The sequence below is a fragment of the Etheostoma spectabile genome, chromosome 16, assembly GCF_008692095.1.
Source record: "Etheostoma spectabile isolate EspeVRDwgs_2016 chromosome 16, UIUC_Espe_1.0, whole genome shotgun sequence".
Taxonomy (NCBI): Eukaryota; Metazoa; Chordata; class Actinopteri; order Perciformes; family Percidae; genus Etheostoma; species Etheostoma spectabile.
The window spans coordinates 3,744,261-3,763,892 of NC_045748.1; the positions used below are offsets into that span (position 1 = coordinate 3,744,261).

The following is a 19,632-nucleotide window of genomic DNA, read 5'->3' on the forward strand; positions in this document are numbered from 1 at the left end:
ACAGAACAGCTAAGTCTTTAAACAAAGACAACACAAAAAGGGGTCGCTCATACAATCACAGTGACAGTTTTGCGTCACACAGTAACTCCCACATTTGCTTCCACACAGCCATTGGGCACACTGTTAAACGGAACAGCTGTTTCTCTGGTTCACTGGCTTGACTGTGGCGCTCTCCAACTCACACTGTGTCACTATGGCTTCAGCTAGTCTCACATTGCCAAACCTTCAGGGTCTGGCTAGTCCACACAGCATTCCGGGATAGGAAAAAGATGGTTTACTCTGGTTTATTGGCATTTCTTTGAACCATTCACAACCGTCTTGAGCAACGACACATCTGCAAAATAGCCTCTGGAAGGAATTTGTTTTGGTGGAACATGTGTACTCTCAAAGGTTGTTTAAGTAGGCAACATAAAACTCAGATTGGACAGATAGTCTAGCTAGATGTCTGGATTTACCCTGCAGAGATCTGAGGAGCAGTTAACCATGGTCCCCATGAATCCACCAGTTTAAAATGCCAATACAAAGCAAGCTGGTGACAGACATACAGCCGAAATGAGCGACATCCGGAGGAATTTCCGGCGGCACCAGAACTGTCCCGGAAATTAAAAATCACTTGAAGCTTCTGCTTAATTGCAACTGGACGTCTTCAGCTGTGGGAGTGATGTCACCAGCAATGCAACACACCTGAAGAGGATCACACACAAGCAGGAAGCACGGCAACACACAAACAAAACACTACAGTCGGGTTTGGGCTTGGAATCACATCTCTACATAATGCCATCATCGCTTGGGTTTTCTCATCCAGATTTTTATTCAAGAGGCGGTTTCTGTCTCAGTTGTGTGTTTTAAGGGGGGGGGACCAGCATATCTCAGGCCCAGGGATTAGACTGATAAACTCACTAGCCATGCTTGGGTAAACACAGCTTGATCAAGGACCAATCAACACCACTCATCTACTGTAGTTAGTTAAATGGAATTTTATTCTTAGACTTGGGAGCGTGTGCTGGCATTAATGTTGCTGTCCATGTTGCTGAAGGGGAAGAAGCCTGGACTGTTCTAGAGGTACTAAAATACCGAGCATAAATTAAGCAGTTATAGAAGCATTTCAGATTGAGGGAAAGATGAAGCGTATTATGAGACATCTTAACTGAGTTAATGTACGTTTAATAGAGTGAATTTTCTATTTTTTTGTATCAATCTGCAGCAGATTGTAATCGCCACTTGATATTAACTCTTGCATTTTTTTTAAACTAAAAACAACCATCAGTGCCACAAGACTGGTATGTATCGTAAACAGAAAGATATGTGACAATTTTCATATATCATATCATATTATCTATCCATTCAAGTCCAGATTATAGTCCATTCCCAAAAGTTCCAGTGGCCTTTTTCTCTTATGCAGAAAAATATGAGTCCTTTTCTTGATGTAGTGTCGAAGTTCATTCCAAAGCCACAGCCTCTGAAAAAAGAGATCTCCACATGGAAACAGTATGAAGGTCATCACCGACCCACCGGATCATTATGGCCTTCATGGCTAACATTAAAAGTGACTGAATCACATCTCCATTTGTTTGAGAGTGACAGGAACCTTCCCAAGCAAGCATAGAAGTGGTTCTACTGATACCTGCTGACCTATTGCTGTACTTACATCTGTGCATACTGCCTTCCAAAACACTAGTATTTGGTTGCATTCCCACAAACAATGCAGCCTGGTACCCACATGAGATTTACATTTGGAACACTTAGGTGAGGCCCCATTTGTATACTTATACTATAAGTATATGGTGAGATGCAGACCCGATGCAGAATATTATATTGCAACTCTTTATATTTGTTGCAAATCAAAAGGTTTAAGGGCAATCCCACTCATCATCATCTATTACACAGTTTAGCCAAGTACACCATGATGTTCTTAAACATGTACGTTTGCAGCATCTATTTTGATGACAAATCAAGCTTTAAATTAAATAATGCAAGTAATTATTAATTCCATATATGCACCACTAATATTTTTCTGCAGGTGAACTAATGCACACTCCAACATCAAGACTTTGTTTATAGTTTGAGAGAGGAAAAGATGTGTACTGACACTCAGACACATAAAAGAGAGGAAATGGAAACAGAAACATCCGAATCAGTGGCAGTTTGACTGAATGAGACTGATAATACAAGCAATACAAATAATCTTCAATGCAAGGTCACACAAGTTCATGGTGGTCACCATGACTACGCATGCTATGCGTCATCGCTGTAAAGCCAATGATCCTTACATGACCAAGAGGAACAACAGGAGGCGTTAGATAACAAGAAATTGGCAGATGTGAATGGATGCATAATCCTCAGGCGGTTGTGTAAGGTTAGGTTCTGTTTTATGAGGGAAACATCACTTAAATCATTGTCTTGCATCAAACTCACCAGAGGGAATCAGTGGTTGTCGGAAAATACTTTAACCCTTTGTGTTGTCTTCCCTTCGGCCGTGCAACTTTGTGTTTTTCTGGGTCTAAATTTCAAAATGTTGTTGTTCGATTTTTACACTTTTCTCAATGTTTTTGTCGATTTAATTGCAATGTTGTTGTTGCTTTTACCCCCAAATTTGGTCACTTTTCTGGTATTTTTTTTAAATGGTGTTTTTGTCAATTTTTAAGCAAGTTTTCTGTCGTTTATTCATTCATTTTTTTTGTCACTTTAAAAAAAGGTTTTGTCACCTTCTTTTAACTGCGTTTGAAAAACTAATAGTTCATGTCGATTTTTTTCCTGCGTTTTTTCAGCTTTTTCCCCCAACATTTGTCACTTTTTTCAACGTTCTATTGCCATAGTTCTGATATAGAAAGTTTTTTGTAAAAGGTCAAGTTTGACCCGATGACAACAGGAGGGTTAAATGAAACATGGAGCTCACCATGACTCCAAAGCCTTTGGCCTATGAAGACACTTTCAATCTTCTACAATACATTTGTGAAAAAAGGATGTTACAATCGTTTTCTCCTGAAAGGATTTTAGCTTTTTTTTAGAAAGGGGCCTGGGGCCATTTAAGCACAGGGAAGTGCTTAAATGGAAGTGGAAGTGGAATTACACCGAACACATACCTGCAAAATGAAAGTTTGAGGTGATTTTTTTTTTTTTTAGTTGGAAGCTGAAGTTGAGATTTGTCTCTTTCTTTGCACCTAACCTACTTACTAACCAGCTGAGCTATCAAGATTTTCTGCACCAGGACTCACAGAAACCGATTAAATTTACATTCAGATGAGAACCTCATGTGGATCCTACTGTTCCAGAATCTTAGGCCACATTTTCTACATTATTTTAGTCTGCATTCTTACACTTAAACTCTTTGCATGTGCTCTTTACTAAACATATTTAATGTTCATAGTGACAGTATTAACACAATTTCTTGTTAATGCTACCAGTAAATTTATTTGTTTTTACTTTTTTACTATTTTTCTTCTATCACTTAAACACCCAGAAGGCAAACATTTCTGCTGGAGGGAAGGGAGCTGAGCAGCTTGACGTTGTTGCTTGGTCAGCCATGTTTTCAGTTTGATGAAAGTCTTAGTGAAAAGAGACAAGGTCATGTGGATGATGTACTTGCTGACTGAATGAGCAGGGCAAATAAGAATCAGCGTCTGTGTGAAATAAACCTTTTTTTTTTATTTTTAAACGAGGACAAAGTGTTCTGAATGCTGAGTTCTCTACCGAAAAGGTGAATTCTTCTGCATCTACCTCTTTCATTCTGTTCATCTTTCTCTATCAGGCTGTATAGCTGTGTGTGTGTGTGTGTGTGTGTGTGTGTGTGTGTGTGTGTGTGTGTGTGTGTGTGTGTGTGTGTGTGTGTGTGTGTGTGTGTGTGTGTGTGTGTGTGTGTGTGTGTGTGTGTGTGTGTGTGTTCCTCAGCACTAAAGATAGTTGAATGGTTAAGCACACTGCCTTTAGAAACCACACAGGGACATGGACACATGGGATTGAATCCCAGGAGATTGACAGCGAGTCTAACAAAGAAGAAGAACAACAACAAAACAGGTGAAGAAAGAAAAAGTGAGGTGACCAAAAAAATCAATGTCTGCTTTCATGTACTGTAAACAACAGCAGGGAAGTTTGTCAGAGAAATATGTGAATGGTATACGTACAGTATAAAGTTCCCATTTAACTGTAAAGGGGCGAAGAAATAGCGTTCACAATGTACAAAACATTGTAAAGGTCAAGTGATGATGGCAAATCCAACTTTTGCGATCAAATTCATTTGTAGTTAGCTATACCTCATCCTAATATTATTAAACCATACAAGTTGTTTTAGATAAACACAACTTTACTACATGAATTTGTGAAATAAACATTACTTTTACAAATATACTTGTGTGGTACAAACAGCCGGCTGGAAGACTCTATTAAACTCAAAAGCAAATACAATGAATTGACTATTACCTCTGCTGTTTAAATAAAGGATGCTATGCTTTATTTATGTTATTCTTGAAAACACTGGAACACTTGTTGAAGACCAACACGTGGCTTAATATGTGTTTTTGTATGTGGATTATAATTAACCATAATGATTATGGGTGAACAGCTGACTTTATTATTATTATTTTTTTTAACCTTTATTTTTTACGGGGAAGGTTCCCTTTTGCAGGAACACACTGATCACCTTCTTAAAGTCACACATTCATACCTGGAAGCTGCCCGGTGCAACCACAGTCCGATCTGCCCACTGAGGGTTAATGGCTTCTGGGGTTAAGGGCACCTACGTGGTGGTAATGAGCGAGGGACAAGCGCTGCTCGTTCACTTTCCCCACCCAGATGTTATCCTGTCGGTCACAAGCTCGCTTCTCTAACCTTTAGGCCACCACTGCTCATATGCATTACATTGTTGTTCTCCCAGTAAAATATACAATGTGCTGTGAAAAACAAAGTACAAGTTTACCGCATGGTCACCTTACATGTATATCAAACTCTACCATGAAGGTTGTTGTTTATATCTGTTCTTTAAAATTGGTTAGTTTCAAAATAAAAAAAAAAAACATACTATAAGAACACAAGATGTAAAATGGAAAGACAACAGCATTGTAGTGCAACATTTTCTGGATAATGAAGCATTGCATCTGGATATAAATGGGATGTGAAAAATAAATGAATGGAAAATGAATTATTTCTTTTTTATCTGAACAATAGCTTAGAAGTACTGAATTGCTGAATTCACAGAAATGCAAGGATCTGTGTGACTCAAATCACTAAGGTTGTGTTTGAAATATTCAAACCATTATAGAAACATTAAGTGTACATGGTATTGAAGGTTTACTGTACTGAAAATCAATACTTAATCTTTGTGTGTATACCCTACAAAAACCCTGATGTAGAATATGAACTGTTGCTTTATAGACACACATAAGCAACGTCAATATCTCTCTCTCTCACACACACACATATATAGTCAGTATGGCTATGCTTAGTTTGGCAGTGCTTCCGTCACTGTAAAACATCCCTTGTCTCTGGGCACCAGTGGAAATGACTGCCCTTTCATTACTCTCCCTGTCCACAGTGCAAACCTCCCCTAATTACAGCCATTGTTTACCTTTGTGCTGGCACACCCATTGAATTATTGATGGCTGCCCTGCCCCAGTCAGTGTAAAGGCCTCGCCAATGGGCATGCACCAGCCAATGGACAAATACATGCCAACACATCCCCCATGTCTCCAGTATGACAGTTCACTGAATTATTATGTTAATAGCAATTTGTTTTCCTGACAGTGTGCTGTAGTGCAGAGAAAGAAATGCCATCATTGCATGTCTTGTTGTGTAGGTGTTTGATGACATAATAAATCATAATTTTAGGTTATAAATGGCTCATCAGATGACTTCCAAGCACTTCTTACACCGCATTTCAGAAAACATTATTACTACTGTCCTGGTTCATTCTTTTATTTAAGGAATAAAAAAAATTACCCTTGGAATTATTCAAATCAAATGACTATCACTGACGATCATCCACACTGCTTATTGCATGAATTGAATGAATGAAAAGCATTATACAAGTCACATTCAATTTGTGAAACCTGCCTTCAGTGGCCCATTATAACCCTCTAATGGCATGCACATAATACAAGTCTTTTATCTCTACTGCAAATAAAAAAAAGCAACTGAGACCAAGCCAAATCCGTGAATGATTACCCCCAACAATAAGTAAATCCGCAGAACTAAAATTCAATTTTCCGAAATCCCACAGTCCTACTGCTAGACGCCATTCAAAGCTCATGAGGATTTGGACTTAAGGCGACTTAGAGGTGATTTATGCAGTAACCCAAACGGCTGTGCTGGGAAGACAAGAAAGGCCCGGGCCTTCAGAAAGAGAACCTGTCTGTGTCATGACTCATTCTGGCTACACTCTGCCTGACAAGGTAGGGCGCCACCTTGCATCAGATTGTATTGTGCTCCACTGGGTGTTTCCAGTGTGCACACCCCCTTATGTCACGCAGTTAGAGCCGACCCTCTTCCACTGCCGGCTAGAGAGGGAAAAAAGATCAATCTTAAATGTCCAAACCATTTGAGAAGACTCTGACATGGTTCTTTAGAACAGTTCCGCTTGAGTATACCAATCTATAAAAAAGAATCAGATTATACAGTGTATCTCAGCGGACACGCATTACGTTTATAACAGAAACAGCGATCTATCATGCGTTACAACAACAATACAGAAATGAATTATCAGACCCCATTATTTCAAACACAGAATATGTATTCACACATTTTTTTGTGACAGTAATATCACTTTTTTTTATTTTTTCATGATCCTTCTCAACAATCTGTGAGATATTCATATTAATGGACTGAAATGAGAGGACAAATATGTTGAAAAGAGATGGATGGATGGATGCTCTTGTTTTATCAGTCGTGTTGCCATAAATAAATAAGAATATACATATATTTATTTTGTGTAATAAAGGATATTTTTTATGGTACTTTGACGTGTTAGTCTCCCCTTTGTTAGTGTGAGTTTATGATTTGTGTTACTTCCTAGCTTCCCCTAGGCATAAAACTTAAGGGTTGTAACAGATAGATAGATAGATAGATAGATAGATAGATAGATAGATTTAAAGCAATCAATGCTAGTAACAATTCTAATTACAAATATCAGAAAAATATGATTTGAACCAATGATCATAGCAGACCAAATTGATTTAATTGACTAACTGAAAAAGCATTGGGCAGATTTGTAAGTCTTTTTATAAGCTCCCTGAGCATGCTCATATTCAGGTTCATGTTTATATTTGGAGCTTCTACTATAACATTTTACATGCTTTAATGTTCAAAAAAATTTTTTTTTCTCATACGATCGGTCTGAATCTACCTGTATAAAACGATCCATTTTAGCGCCTGTCTCTTTAAGTCCCCCCTCATGTAAAAGCCCAGTCTGTTCTGATTGGTCAGTTATTTTTGTGCATGTATCTTCAGTACTCTCTGCATTGTCATTGCAGTCGAGGAATGACAGTAACAGCACTTTGGCAGCATTTTTCTTCCTGGACCTAGCATAGCTCTGATATCGTAACCAAATGGAATTCCTGATGATTTGTTTAAAGGGACAGATTATGAATACAGGCTGTCTGCATTCCTCTGTGGATTAAGCATTTTGAAAAATTTCCAGTATTTGTGTAGCACCTGCTTCATAATAGAAAAATGGAAATCTCACTCCTTACAAAATGGGACCTTTAACCCAACAGCTGTTGTAGGCGTTGTTGCACTCTGACCAGGTTTTAAACCTGCTGTGGCTGAAGCACATTATCTCTCCCCAGATAGGCACGTACCTTTTGAGTTGTAGGATCAAGAATTAAAAAAATAGTGTATGCCCAAAAAATTCAGATTTATGAAACAACGTAAATCACAGATTACCCACAAGTGTGCATATGCGAATCAGCCTCTTATCCCACCCTGTACACGCCCATTTTTAACCATAAATTGTCAATGCAGAGCACCCCATGAATGCTGATCAGTATGTTCATGATCCTGGCATGCTGTTGATCTTTTGTTGAGCCCAATCATGACGACTGGCGGGGAAAAAAGAAAAAACATCTCGGACGCCTGGGAATTGCTGCCAGTTGAATTATAATTTTGTCCAGTTCTCGCACAGTGTAAGCAAACCTGATCTATAGACTATCTTTATTAATAATACTGTCCATAATGGCAGCCATTACGCCACTCTGGGACAGCTTCGATATATACCAGACCTATTTAATAACATTTTAACAGATATATGTTATATCTAAACAGTTCTTAATTAAAAAAAAGTTTAAGCTTGTACATAATATGTATATAAAATACTTGACTGTCGGACATGTTCCCTTTGGAAACAGCCGGTTGCCCCCAGAGTAGTTAGGACATGTGTTTGGATAACTAGGACATTAACGGCTGTATTTCCAGACTTTGACATGTGATGATATATGCACAGTATTAAACATAGATATGTAGTTATTCACTGTTCTGCCGTTGTCTGATTGAATCCTAATAGGTATTGGATGCCATCTTGTATTCCATGGAGTCGGGCCATCTCTTCCTCCTGAGCTCTGTAGCGGACAATGTGATGGTGAGACAGCGCCGATTCAATTTTAGGAAAAAAATTATATTTAACATTTGAGTTGGATTTTGCAAGGTGTTTATGGAACAAGTATCACTCAGTAGAAGCGCAAACAATACTGCTGAATTCATTTTTCACGACAACACGGATGATATGGAGTGAAAAAAGGTGCGTGAGGTGCTTCAAGTCTTTTTTTCTGAAATCACAACCCTTTCCATAGGAAGTGGTGTGTGCACATTTTCAGCCCTGTTTTGCGCACATGCCACGTATAGAAATAAGACTCCAGGAGCGTAGGCTGATAGTTTAGGTAACAGGTGTCATCACCTTTGTGTAATGGAAAATAACTTTTTTCCATATTTAGGGAATTTGGCTTGAGGCTAAAATTGTTTTAATAATGTGTGCAAGTAATGCTGCAATAACAAGAGCACACAGACAGACAGACAGACAGACAGACAGACAGACAGAGATTAGGTGTACCCAGTCATTCTTGACAAGTATTCATTTCCATAATAGTATCCCTCAGTAGGTGGTTATTTTACAAACTGGCATGTCTTTCCTGTCCAGCACCACCACTGGTGTGCACATTAAAGAATTAGGCTGCAGCTGTTTAAAGGAGCGGAAGGCTACATGTTTTGGGGGGAATCCAGCATGCATGAAAAATTGTGGTGTTAAATCGACTCACTTGGAATTAGAGCTGGGGTTTTGTGGTGTGGAAAACCTATGCTTTATCTACTGAGCTAAAGTCAAAGTGATTTAAGCACTTAGGCTAATACATTGTATACATTTGTTTTAAATCCATCTATTCATAGTATCCATACAGCATATTTATACAATATACCTATGTGCGTTCACACTTTAACCGTACTGCTTCTAAAAGTAGATAGATTTTCTCTAACACTTTCAATTGACGCAGGGAAATCGAATGAGTGCAGAATCCTCATTATCAACAGAGGAGTAATTCTATATTTTATATCCTACATGTATGAAATGTTTGGGATGTTATTTGTGTGTGTGTGTGTGTGTTTGTGTCGAGAGATAATTTAGCGTGAAATTGACATTTTAAAGCAGTAATAAAAAGTATTATAATAATAAATGAAAATATAAATTCAACAGTCATAAACTATCTATTTTAGCTCTACAGGCTCCTGGTTTACAGTACACACATTTAATACATATTCAATTATTTTCTTTTTCTCATTTCCTTAACATCGCTGTAACAATAGATTATAGCACATTATCACTGTTTTCCCTCTTTATGATAACAGTCAAACACAAGACATCAGACCACTGATATGAAAACATTCTGATTTCCTGTGATCTCTTATTTCTCATTCCCAAACAAACCTGCTCAAAGGAAGATGCTTTCTGGGGGCATTTTTTATTTTCAACGTTAGTGGCTCACATACAGAAATGGACAACCAATGCTTGGTTAAAGCATATTTCCACAGTTCTCCTGCCTCCTGAAATAGCTCGGCTGAAGTGTTAAGATGGGATGTGGTGAACACACGTGAATCCTTTCACAGAATTATTGTGCACACAGGCTCTTTGTAACTCTCCTTCACTCTAGCGAGAACACTATAACCAATCTCAGGCTGCTGATGATGGCCATCTCACACAGCAGCCACAGGTTGAGGTGGAGGGGGCGCATAACAATGAGAGAGCAAATGGAAAGGCTTGTCAAGTGGCATTAAAGTGTCACTTTCAGTATGTGAATCTCCACATCACAGAGGAGGTCTTGATAGACACAATGTCAGGGAAGTGACTGCGTAACTATGATAGGCCCAACACTACAAAAGCAGTTGGGAAAATTAGGTTAAAAGTTAGGTTATTTTGTTCAAGTGAACCCTCCAGGGCAAGAAAAAAAAGGTTTGAGTTAAAACAAAGAAAATGCCGTTATTATGTAAATGATTTCATACTAATGTTTTGTTTAAGAAAGTCAGTATCAACTTTCTAAAGCATACCCTGCATAAACAAAACTGCTTTGGCTGTTCATATTTTTGTGCAAAAATAAATATGATGAGAGCTGTTGCAGATATCAGGCAGTGATGTGGAAAGATAATATTGAGAGTGCAATACAATGTGTTTCTCAAGTAGCATTAATGTTTCACTATCACAATTCCAATCATCATTTGATCACACCGCATCTGTAAGCGTTGCGTATTGTAGCATAGTGCAGCTATTTTTTTTCCGGCGCCCATGTTATCCAATCTGTCCAGCCACACCGGGCGCATAGTGTCCTCGTAGGCCCTTGTAGGGCCGTGTAGGCCCTTGTGCATCCGTGTAGGCCCTTGTAGGTGTGTGAAGGCACGTGTAGGCCCTTGTACATCCGTGTAAGCCCTTGGAGGGCCATGTAGGGCAGTTTAGGGCTGTGTAGGCCCTTGTTCATCCGTGTAGGCCCTTGTAGGGCAGTTTAGGGCCGTGTAGGCCCTTGCACATCCGTGTAGACCCTTGTAGGGCTGTGTTGGGCCATGTAGGCCCTTGTTCATCCGTGTAGACCCTTATAGGGCCGTGTAGGCCCTTGTTCATCCGTGTGGACCCTTGAAGGGCCGTGTAGGGCAGTGTAGGATCATGTAGGGGCGTAAAGGCTCTTGTACATCCGTGTTGACCCTTGTAGGTGCGTGTAGGGCCATGTAGGCCCCCGCGCTACAGCAATAGTTTCGGCATCTCCTCTTTCTCGCGCGACACTTGAGCACATGTGTCAAGCCAGGCAGACAATCCCATATAGGAAGACCACAGTGCAGCCAGATATTTTACCAAAATAAACACATTTAAAAATAAAACAGCTAGGTTTATGGTGATTTTGGCTGTCTTGAATTCTCACAGCGATCAGGCACAGGAAGAGAAACAGACACCGCCACATATAGGCACAGTTTTCCCCAGTCATCCTGTCTCTTTCTATCTGAGATATCCAAACCGCTGCTGCATCCGTTAAAAAAAAAAGTCTGTTGGACGTGTGTGGTATGGGTTTGTCAGCTTCCTGAAGTTATATATTTTTTTCCATTAGAGACAGAAAATAACCCTTGGGTGCACTTTGCAGTTTCACCTTGTATTACATCCCTTCTGCTCTGTCAGTCCATGATAATTGGCTTCAAATCCATGGACATGTATTTAGAATAGTTTTTACTTGAGAGGAGGCCATCTTTAAATCTCAATTGCTGTCTTTATCGCAGCTTTGTAACCTGGCAACAGCCAACTTGGAAAAACCATAGAGATGGACAAAATCACAGCTCTCCAGAAGCAAACAGCTCTGGAAGTATTTTTCCATCAAGTTGTGTTATGTATTTATTACAATCTTCACACAGATCATTTTATTCAGTTAATCTGCGCAGAATCTGGTTTTAAATTTGTTTAATGAAGCCAATTGTCAGCCACTATGCCTTTGCATGCAGTTTTTGGCAGAAAGACACGCCACCACAGACAGAAGACAGAGAGAAAGAGACAACAACAGCAACAAAGAGAGAGACAGCTGACTGCCTGCTCTAATATTTGTGGCTGTAAAGTTCTGTTTTGGAATTAAAAAGGTGTCAGTATTGATCATAAAACAGTTATTGACACTGTCATCACTCAAGCAGGGAAATACAGAAAAGGCCCCATTCACTGATTATGGAAAGGACCATATCACTCATTACAGTAAAAGAACTGATGGGCAGCACCTACAGTGTATAATTTGTATGGACCCTGAGGGGGAAGATGTAGTGCTAGACTTCCGGAAATTCAAAAGACAGGGTTTTTTTTTTTTTAACAAGGAGGCAAAAGACGCAGAGTCCCAGAAGTGCCAAAAAGTCATGCTCCAAAAATGCTGGATCCTGTATTTCCCGTAATGCAACTCAAGTGTCTTACTTCAGACCCTCCATGCCTGACAAATGGCATTCAGACTGCATGCCTCCAGGCTTTGAAGTCTCTTGTCAGGGGTATATTTTGTCAGACTTCACAACACTCCTAGTAGACTTAATGTGTTGAACTGGTGAAATTTAAAATCAACCCTGATGTAGCTTTAGAGAAGACCCAACAACAACAACAGATGCATGTATAGTGGTCTACAAAGCACACTACATATACACACAATGTATCAGTTCAATTAGGGATGAAAGTCCTATGTAGCCAGCTATATAGGACTTTCGTTGCAGGCCTTTGTCCTTGCTTCTTAGCTAGAGTGTTTGCTTATCTCTACTATAAATTGTCAAATAAAGGCAAAAAAATAAATAAAAAAATCTTGTAAAGTGCTGGACGTGGTTCTGTTCCTTGCTGCATTTTGCAGAACTAAGGCAGGAATAGGAGTTGTAGTCGTCTGTGGGAGAGGAAAGCAAAACCTCAATGACCTTTGTCAGATTTATTTTGATGAAAAACAGTCAACGAATATTCCACAGTTGAAAGAAACAGCATGGAACAACCCCAATTTAACAAAACATCAAAGCTTAGATCGCTTTCACTTACATTAATTGCTACTGGCTTTTACTTTGGCAGAAATAAATTTGTGCCGAATCAATTAAATGGAGTTGGTTGCTTCAAAAAGAACTATTTTTGATTTGGCCTTCATAGTTGCAAGAAACTCTTTGACATCCTTTCATTTTTTTTTATCTGAGGTGCAGTTTTTTTGAGTTGTGAGTCTGCTGGAGCCTTGATGTTTTATAGGTGCACATAACTGTGTTGTCAGCTTAATAATAAAAAATGTAAGTATGGTAGTGAAAATCCAAGTGGAAGCATGACCATGGAGAATAAGAGAGGACTACGACTAAACCTTTCAAGACTACAGGTGTAGTGTAATGTCCCCTGAAGATACCAATGATGACAGAATACATTCTTTGGGATAGAGAACTGTGAAACCAGTGAACGTTTGTCCTTAAGACAAAATAAACCTTACTTTGAGTTGAGCACTGTGTGCAACTGCAACTGAAAACTGGAGCCTGTGTTACAATGGAAAACATGAGAGTCATCCGAAAATTGACTTTTGACCAATACATTACTGTCTGTTACTGTTTGGCATAATAATAATAATAATAATAATAATAATAATAATAATAATGCATACCTTAATAATACTGCAAAGGAAATTACAATGTTTTCAATATGTTGTTATTATTATACACATCACACACAGGCCTGAATCACACACACATGCTCAGTACCTATACATGCACTAACGGAGAGATGTCAGAGTGGGGGGGTTGCCCATGGAAAGCTGCCCGATTAGTTGGGTGTTTGGTGCCTTGCTCAAGCGCACCTTGGCAGTGTACAGGAGGTGAACTGGCACCTCTCCAGCTACCAGTCCACCACCATACCTTGGTCCGTATGGGGACTTAAGCAACCCTCCGGTTCCCAACCCAACTCCCTTTTGGTTTGACAGAAATACAGTGAAACACGAACGACAAGTTTTGCTGACATCAGTTCTCCTTCATAGACAAAAGATGACCTGGAAAAACTAATATCATACCAACATTGCACAGGGATTTCTGTGTTTTAATCTTTGTTTTTGCAATCCTTTGATGATAAGGTGTACAGAAACAAAACAACGTGCGCCATAATAATTAGTATTTTCTCCAAGGTCTCAGTGTTTGCCAATAATTCTCAATTTCTCACAATAAACCAAAGAACACGTTCATCTGGCTTAAAGAGAGGCGGCTGAATCTTTTATTTAGAAATGGTTAATTGGATTCATTTGATCATTTCTGTCAAAACAAATCGGATGGTTGGATGGATGGAAAGGAAGGTACAACTAATACAATATGACCACCACCTTATTGTAAGATTGAGACAACATTCTATAAAAACTCTTGCACAAGAAGATGATTTGTAGCTGACCCTTGATCTTGATCTGTTACGTGTGTTAAGTGTTGCCTGACCAGATTCTTATTCCAAGAAAAAACCTTAACCAAGTTATCTTGTGGCTTAATCAAACCAAACATACACTATAACAGTTTAAGATGAGTAAAAGGATTTAATTGGTAATTGGTAAAGGTTTGGTTGGTGATTGGCAACACCTTGCCAGGAGTCACAGTAGAGCCATCCAATCAAAAAAGGCGTATGTGTGTTGTTCTGGAGGGCAGTCCAACACAATGTGTTTTTACATTTATTTTTTGTGGCTGAGTTAAGACCTAATTTATGCTTGAAGCTGTCATTTATAACAAGAAAACAGGAAACAAATAGTCTCTTGTGTTAAAGTCAGACATTGTGTTGACCCATCCCTCCACCCACCCTTACCTTCTTTCTACGCCAACTTTGTAACTCTAAAAAAACATCACCTCACGGCCTCCTTTGCTCCCGTTATAATTACTATAGACACTACAGGGCTTTGTTACTTGAACGTAAATATATATATTACTGAAGGGTACCTGCTCAAATGATGAAGACAGGCTCTTTCAAGTGTTTTTTTCTTTACGTTTTTTATTTCATATTTGTATGAAAATTTGATGGCAATTGGAGGAGATCTCAAAAATGTGTTTTAAAAAAAATTCAAAATGGCGGAAATATGGTCCTTAAGGCTTTTTTATAGAGCACATTAAGATGCACCGGTGTGAGAAATTTCAAGTCAATTGGACTTACGGTGTGGGGGATGTGTCCTTTCAAAGTTTGCATTTTGAAGCCTCAATTACAGCGCCCCCATGTGGCCGATTGGGTTCATATTTCTATAGAAGCACATGCACACCATTTCCAGTTATTCCCCCGAGGTTCATGTTTCTAGCTCATTCCAGCTCACAGGAATTCGAGCCGGCGCGGCAGACAACAAATAATTATAATTAAAACAGACAAACATAGAAGGGTTCTACCGCTTCGCGGTTTGAACCCTAATGATGAAATCACACGCATGACGACTAGCAGGCAGTGGGGACTGATCTAAAAGGACTCTGCGATAAAATATTATCAGATTTGGGCCGAATTAAAGCCAGTAGCTCAGACAAATCATGAATGATTTCATGATGTAGCTGTGAGTTTTATCTACCAGGACACGCAGCAGAGAAGAAACGTCTCATTAATAAGGATGACCAGTGACTCAAATCTAGTGATTGATTTGATTTTAAAAATGTTTAAACATGTGAATGCATTTTCCATTTGCTTTGCCTGCTGGTTGCCAGATATTTACAGTATGTATAATGTATACATGTTTGGGACAGATTCTTGAACGCTACAGTTCTCACCTGCTATGTGGAATTACTGAGCCTTTTTCAGACATCAAAACTATGTACAGAGAACAGGATCCACATCTTGTTTGATATTAAGTGGTGCAGACAACCCTAACCCTAAACCTAGGAAGAAAAAAAGAACCAAGGCAATTAGGCAATCTAACCGACCAACGTGTATCGACTCTAGTTCTTCATGAGGGTTTCTGAGTGCCTTGGGTTTTTTTCTCCACGGTTGTCTGCAACAGTTAAAATCTAGCAAGACTTACTTGGATCTTGTTTTTTGTACTTTTACCTGCCCCACTGAAGAGCACTTGTTAGATCCCCAATCAGAGTTGTGCAGCTTCTTTTTCCATTGAACGCTAAAGAAACTATACATCAGTGACACATTTCTAAAGATTTACAACTTCAGTTAGAATCAACTGACTTGAGCGCCACGGAGTGGGTACATGCGTGGGATGTGTTGAGAGATGGAATAACACATTGTTGGTTTTGGCCTTTTCATGTGACATGTTGACAGCAAGAAACATATAAAAAGCATTAGCTTTCATCATTAAAAAACTAGATGTGCACATGTTTTGTAATGAAGGAGCTAAAACTTGCTAAACATACTGATATGGGGTTTTAAAGGCAAAAAAATGGACACTGCTCATTGTCGCCCACCTGATTATTTGGTTATATGTGTAAACATTAAGTTGGTGATTAACTGGCTTAGTCTCAGATCTGCACAGCAAACTCAATCTATTTCCTCTAGTATATATTTGTATTGGCACCTTGCCCATACTACATATCTTCATATCAAAAGTCTCCAGGCTGTAGATACTGGCTCGAGCTTTGCACGTCTTCCTCCGGTCTGTCCCTTGGCACAGGCACACAGGCAAGGCTGTGGTAATTTAATGCTTGGCGCCCAGGCCCTATGATCCTTTGGGAGTGCCTGTGCCCCTGTAAGTGAGGCTGAACGCTTTATCCCGTGGCATTAGTCGTCCATGTTTGAGTTAATACCCTAGAGTAGAGTTTCTATCCAGAGGCATTAGTGTCTGACACTATACAGCTCAGAATGGTGGAGGCTGTCTCTTCCTCCTCTTGCAACATCACTCCCCAACTCTTCTGTGTTGTGTTTCTTTCATCCTTGCACTTAAGATTTTTCTCAGAGTTGGCAAACATAGCTCACACGGTTACTTTCCTCAATGAAATATACATCATGAAATTGCGATGAAGATGTGCTGCTGCTTACCTCTGATTTAGGGCGCGGAAATATTCCAATAACTCATCTCGGTGGCGCATGCCATTTGTGTTGTCAGACTTTTTTTTTATTATAGATCTTTGGAGAAAGGAGTTTTACATATTTATCAATTTAAAATAACCTGCCCTCAATAGTTAGTAGTATTTGAGCGTGTTGTATCTTTTTTCTGGTAACAGGAATGCTGTTTTTTTAATAAACTAAAGTTTAAGTTAAGTTTTTTCTTTTCTTTTTTACATTGAAATGTTGATTAAAACAGTTTCACATCATTAAAGTAGAAGGCCTAGCATGTTAAGCGTATTTAACGACTTAGAACATGTGTTAGCATTTGAATGTTAAGACCCTAAATCATTATTTTGATTTTGATCATTATTTAGGATTTTCATAATTGTAAAAATGTTCATATAAATACAGTGGACGTTTCGCTGCTTTCACTGATGAAAGCCCCTTTTACTGAAATTCCAGCCCCTCAGACACACACACACACAAACACACACTTTGAAGCCCGAACAAAATACACGCAGAGATTTGAATGTTATGTCCAAAGATTAAAATTGTTTGAGTCATTATGGTAATGAAAGACAAACAATGTCTCCTGTCATTTAAAGCAGTTAGAGTAGAAATCCCTCTACTTTAATCAATTCATTGTGTGTTCCTGTTGAGCATTCCTGGAATTTCTAAGTGTTTTATCTTTTTTTAATTTATTCTAACCCCCGAGATTATGAGCTGGAATTGTTATCCATGATTGTAATTATGGGATTTCTGTTAATGCATTCTATAAACAAAACATATGACTACAATATAAGCCTGCAATCTAAAAAAAATCGGATATTTGAAACAGTGTGGAAGATGATTATTTTCCTTTCTGTTGCCCAAAAGGCTGATAGCATTAACATGTGTACAGTAGATAAACTCCCTGACCTAATGTTTTATGTTATCGCATTCATAGCCTGTGCACCATATTCACACTATGTCTCCTTATTATGATAAACTTATGGCTGGAAAGAGCTATTGCAGTTCTCTTTTTCACTTCATGGAGGGTGTACAGTATATAAAAGTCCTCCATGTTATAAAGAAAAAAAATAGTCCTGATTACCCGCTATTGTAATATGCAGGTAGCGTCACATTCATAGCAGGGGACCAAACTAAAAGCATCTATCCCACCTGTTATTACCGGCATAGTTAGGGTGAACAACTCAGTTAAGTGGTTGATTTAATAGAATTGTTATTTCAGGTAATTACACACCATTATAGCTTTAAATTATCAGGGAAGGTACAATTCAGAATTGTTCAGCAAAGCCAAGGGTAATTACAGCCACTGTTGGTTAATTGGGATTGTGAAATTATTTATAATCAAATTACCAATTTAGACATTTGATTCATTATTGTGAATTGCAATTTATTTGACTTGCTACTTTTAGACCTATGTATTATGTAACTGGGGTATGGAATTTAAGGTATGGTAGTTTTGGGGATAGCTGATGGAGTGGATTGACTGCCCAATACAATGAATGAATACATTAATGAAATATTGAATAAAATGATAAAATAAAATGAATAAAATAAATGACACACTGATGAGAACCACCGATAAAACAGTCAGTAAGTAACTAACATCACAGATGACACATTTTGAACATAAATAGGTTGAGACATGTTAGTACTTTTGACTTAATCAACATTTCTATGAGTACATTAACAATGTTATTGGTTGCTGTAATCATTTCATACTGGTCGTGAAGAAATCAACATTCAATGTTGGAGATGTCTGTCCTCATTCTGTAAAAAAATGTATTGTATTAACTAAAAATACATTTGTGCACATGTGTTTGTGCATGTGAGTATTGTATTAACAATACTGAAAACACTTCTACATTGACACCACATGTCTTTGATTTATTGCTTTTCTCACCAATCAGAGTTTAGCAGCATAAAAACCAAATGTTATTGCAGGGTTGCTCATGTTGCCAGGACTGTTGAATCTGAATCCACACAATTGTGATGATAGAATAGCTGAGATTTAGTGTCTTATTGAATAACACCAATGATATTTACTCTTAATTTTCACATAGATGTTTGCTTATTTCCCTGATTTTTTTAAGTTGTAAAGAAATGCTTAAGAGTTTGAACCAAGTTTGCGGGAGCTTTAAAATAGACTCGAAATATATAAACCTATTCCAAGACAGCTACTGTTTGTTTTGCCATCAAAACAAGTTTCCAGGAGCAGCCCTATAAGCCCCTGCTGTAGGAGCCATTTCAAAGATAATCAAAATCCTGCACCTGCCTGTGCCTTTGTTGTCACAAGGACAGCAATTTAATTTGCAACCAGGAGTACAAAGCATCCAACACAATACAAAACCATGAAGACACAACACATCAATTTTAGGTTATTAGCTGACTTTCTAAACAATGCTGTTGCCATCAAACAACATTTTTGACTTGAAATGCCTGTAAAAGGCCTCAGCTTGGCAAAGTATAAACTTTCTAAAACAGATATTGAAGAGACTGCACACTGACAATGGTCATCCTTCAAACACAGATGCCCGCTGCAGGACAAGAAGTCTAACTCATGAACAGCTTTTTCTGTCATAAATTTCCCTTTAGGGATCAACAAAGTATTTCTGATTCTGATTCTGATAAAGGACATTTTGAAAGCTAAAAAACACACATGGATACAAAAACCTACTGTGGAAATATGAACCTGGACAACTTTTTTGTTGATT

At 38.5% G+C, this 19,632-nt stretch overlaps 1 long non-coding RNA gene across 1 annotated transcript in view; it reads left to right on the top strand.

Moving 5' to 3' along the window:
- The window catches only part of LOC116704107 (uncharacterized), a 15,817-nt gene extending 275 nt beyond the window's left edge, over nt 1-15,542 (top strand). Inside the window, exons 2-3 of the long non-coding RNA XR_004335593.1 lie at nt 10,849-10,852; nt 15,530-15,542. This is a non-coding gene — a long non-coding RNA (uncharacterized LOC116704107). The remainder of the gene's footprint in view (nt 1-10,848; nt 10,853-15,529) is intronic.
- Nucleotides 15,543-19,632: the final 4,090 nt, after the last annotated feature.